We start from the raw sequence: 4,354 nt of genomic DNA on the forward strand, positions 1-4,354 counted from the left end.
GGGACTCTGTACTTGGCCTCATAATGCAGTTTTAGTATTAAGTCCCACATAGTTCAAGAGCCATACAAAGGCAGAGCAGAGGTTCCCCATGCCCAGCATTTGTAACTGTCAGATGACCTCTGGAACAAATCAGATACTGTGGGTCCCAACTGCTCAGACATATCATGCTCCTTAGCAAAGCATCCTTGAACGTCTGCCCTCCCCAGTTTTCTGATATGAATCAATAATTGAGAATGTGGGAGGCAGACTACTAAAATGGTGGAGCCAGATTACTGCAAGATGGCACCCAAGGTGGGGGCCTTCCCCACAGTACTTGCATTTTGATTTGTAGAAGAAAGGCCTTTCTTGAAGATTGGCCCTGTTAGGCCCCAGAAGAAAAAAACTTCATCCCCAATGGGCTTTCCTGCCCTAGCATGCTAAACTCAGGCCCAAACAGGTTTTCCCGCCTAACAAGCTTATAAGCAGATAGATTATAAGGGAAGCTGCCTTTGGACCCAGGATTATCTGAATAAACCTGTCCTGGTCTTTGAGCAGCACTTTCTGTCTGTTCTTTCTTTACCTGTCTCTGTGCTTGTCCTGTCCTTATGGAGAAGATAACAGCTTTTCTCTGTAAAATAGCATTCCTGGGCTAGATGTCATTGCAAGCCTATGTGCTCCTAGAGTTAAAACCTACAAGAAATTTCCATAAAAATGCTTTTCCCCAAAGGCTGATCAGATTCCTTTTCTGAATCTGGTGGAAGCTCCTTAAAAATGTGAAGGAACAAGAGACTTAAGCAACAACATTTATTATTTTTTGTACCATCAAGAGACTCCAATGACACCAAGTGGCAGAGCTTCCAAGCACCATCCTTTCTACACCAGCACCAACTGTAAGCAGTAAATTTGTCTCAATTATAGAGAATTTTACTTCCAGCAATCTCAGTGGATTTTTACAACACCAGTGAGGTGTGCAGAGTAGGTACTATTGTCATTGACTTTATCAATTGAATATATTATTTATATTCAAATATATTATTTTGACTTTATTCATTGATAAAGTCAAAATTCCAAGGAAGTCAGTGACTTCTCCAGATCACACAGTGGGAAGCAGACCCCCTGACTAATAAATCTCCTACATTCTCAATGCTTCTATTTTAAGCAGTATTAATAAGAAATTTCTTAAAGAGTATGCCCTAGTCCTGAAATCAAAGCACTTGTCTGTAAGAGTATTCACTTCATTTATTAAATGCTGGCAAACTTGGGAAGCAAAGAGAAGCTATTTTAGGTCCCCTATCACCTCTTAGCTAACTCTTCCCCTCTACTCTTGGCACAAGTATCTTGGCTAGTTTTTTTTTTTTTTTTTAAATATGGAACGCTTCACGAATTTGCGTGTCATCCTTGCGCAGGGGCCATGCTAATCTTCTCTGTATCGTTGTATCTTGGCTAGTTTTTTCTATTCTCCCTATATACTTTCAGGGTCTGTGTTACACACAACTCCCAGTAAGGCAGAATGCAAGTTTAAAATGTCATCCCTCCCAGGGACTCCAGAGATGCCTGAAATTCAGACAGAACACTCAGTAGAGACCGTCAGTATTAGTTCCAAGGGCTTAGCAAAACTCTATAAAGTAGGTATCTTAATATAACAGAAGTGTATTCCCTCACTGTTCAGAAGTCTTACATCACGGTGTCAGCAGGCCTAGGTTCCCTCTAAAGGCTCTAGGGGCGAACCTGTTCTTGCCTCTCTGTTCTGGCAGCTGCTGACAAACCTTGGCATTCCTTGGCTTGTGGTTGCATCACTCCCACATCCACCTCTGTAGGCACATGGTGATAACTGTGTTCCCTCTGTGTTCTCTCCTCTTCTAAGGACAGAGGTATTGGATTTAGAGCCCATCCTAATTTAGGATGTTCACCTAAACTTAGCTACATCAATTACATTGGCAAAGACCCTATTTCTAAATAAGATCACATTCTGAGGTTCTAGGTGGATATGGATCTTGAGGGGACCCTGTCTGACACAGTAGAATCTCATCAGAGCACCGTTTCTTTCACAAGTTTAGCTGAAGCCTCAAAGCTGTTGACACAGGTGACAATGTCCTCCCACTGAGGCACCAGACATGCGCTCTCAGGAATTATTTGGAGGAAGCCAAAATTGTCCATTGTTCTCTTGAGCATCCTGAAGTAAACTATTCAACAGCTATTCATCTTCATGAACACACAAGCTCTGTAATACCAGCAAGGTCAGCAAGACTTGGCCAGGTGCTGTGGTGGGCACCTGTAGTCCCAGCTGCTGGGGAAGCTGAAGCAGGAGGATTGCTTGAGCTGAGGTGTTTGGGGCTGCAGTGAACTGTGATGATGCTACTGGACTCTAGCCCTGGCCACCTCCCACTGAGGGACCACCTGCCTACCACAGCCCCAGCCTTCCTCCAGTGCCCTGGGGCCAGACACATGCCTGGGGCTGCAGGGAAAGGGTCTGGCCAGAGCAGAGCCTTGGGTGTCTGCAGACCTCATAGTGCCAGGTGGTGGCCAAAATCTTTAAAATATTTATAATGCTAATCCCATATCCTGGAATTTAATTCTGAAGAGATTTATAAATATAAGAAATTTACTTATACAGATATACATTTCAATATAATATACAATTGCAACAAAAAATGGAAACAATACTTTTTGTCATTTAAACCCTTTTCAAGCTATAGTAGCAGAGAAGATTGTCAAGTTTTAAAGTGTACCCTAGGTATTATAACATCCTTCTTTCATTAGTTTAAAAATTATATTAATTTTACCCTAATTAAGTATCTGCATTCTTCACTCTTTACAGTCTTTCCTCCTCAATAAAGCCTTAGTTCAGGCTTCATTGTTTGTTTTTTTGTTATTTATTTCTGGAACTCTCAGCCATCCATTTTCTACAGTGCTATGAGAATTTTCCTTCTGAAACTGAAATCTACACTTAATACACTCTTCTTAAATTCTTGTGTGGTCCATTTTAGGCCAGTTCCCAACTTCTCTCCCAGGCCATGAAGAGACCTTTAGCATGAACTACGAAACCTTGGACATTCTGCCCCAAATCACCTTCCCCGTACCTTTGGCTACAAAATCCCCTACCCCTTCCCAACTCCATCCACCCAGTGTTCTGCAGAACAGAATCCTGGTTTTCCGTGGCACTTTCACTTGTATTTTCAGAGGCTTTATTCTCAGCCACATGTGTTTTTCCCCTTTCTCTTCTCATTTGTCCTACTTGATCATTTCTGCAAAGTCTTTCCAGATCCATGACCTACAATGTTCTATGCTTTTAAGCCACTACATATTTTATTAAAATAGTTATAAGCTTTTGTTATAGAAAACTAGGAACATTTACTGCATTTTTATGATGAATTTTATTTGCTTTGCATTTATGTACCTGTGTTCACATGGACTCAACGTATTTTGTTGTATTCTTCATGAACACATGTATTGTTCTATGATATATATGTAGGGGCTCACCTGACAAGCTCTTTCACCTTTATGTAAGAGTCATAGCCAGTCTGAGGTACTGGAGAGAAGCCGGGGTCGGGGAGCAAACAGAAGACAGCTGGCATGTCTCAGTGATGGGCTACTGCTTATTTGTTGTGTTTTGCATTTTATTAATGTACATATTTGCATAAATCTTTATCCAAATCTTGAATATTTAGGATTCTTTCCTTAGGAAAAATCTCCAAAGTAAAGTTACTGGGCCAAGGGTTAGAAACATTCTTAAGAGAGCTAACACTATCAAATGCTTTGCTTCTCCAAAAGATTGTACACATTCATCCTCCAACCAGAAAACTATGAAAGCATCTCTTTCATTATATCCTAAACCCTGGGGGAATGTGATATTCAGAAAAAGCTTTCTGACAACTAGTATGAAGGAAAGGGTGAGTGTGGTTGGTTTGGCTGGGAGGAGAGTTGCCAGTCTAGAAGTAGAAGGCAGAAAAAGCCAAAAAACTCAAAGAAATAAGAATTAAAGGACTTGATGGGAGGCTTTGCCCAGTTAAGATCCCAATACTGGGGTTCATTGTGTACTTTTAAATAGCTTTTAGGCTCCCAGGAGGAAACAGAAAGCAGAATCAAGGTGAGTAATTGAGGTCTGCAGGGTAGGTTTTAAGGAAGGGAACAAGTGACAGTTCGGTCCTCTGGGACTTGTAACAGTGGGAGCCTTTCGTACTCCGGTTTGAATAGACAAATAACAGAGGCAGTGTTTCAGGAGACATGTACATATGCACAGACACAAAGGGATGGGGGACTGTGTAAAGAGGGCCTCCAAATAGGAAAAAGGGAGTCAATGGGTAGAATAGCACGGAGAAAGCAGGGCAAATACATGCCCTGTTTCCATGTCTTCTTATCCTTCAAGCTCCAAAAC

General features: G+C 41.5%; 1 non-coding gene across 1 annotated transcript; it reads right to left on the reverse strand.

Moving 5' to 3' along the window:
* Positions 1–1,340: 1,340 nt before the first annotated feature.
* Positions 1,341–1,448, reverse strand: LOC128560547 (U6 spliceosomal RNA). The gene has a single exon (XR_008373043.1). It is a non-coding gene; the product is annotated as a U6 spliceosomal RNA (small nuclear RNA).
* Positions 1,449–4,354: the final 2,906 nt, after the last annotated feature.

The sequence above is a fragment of the Nycticebus coucang genome, chromosome 11 (assembly GCF_027406575.1).
Source record: "Nycticebus coucang isolate mNycCou1 chromosome 11, mNycCou1.pri, whole genome shotgun sequence".
Taxonomy (NCBI): domain Eukaryota; kingdom Metazoa; phylum Chordata; class Mammalia; order Primates; family Lorisidae; genus Nycticebus; species Nycticebus coucang.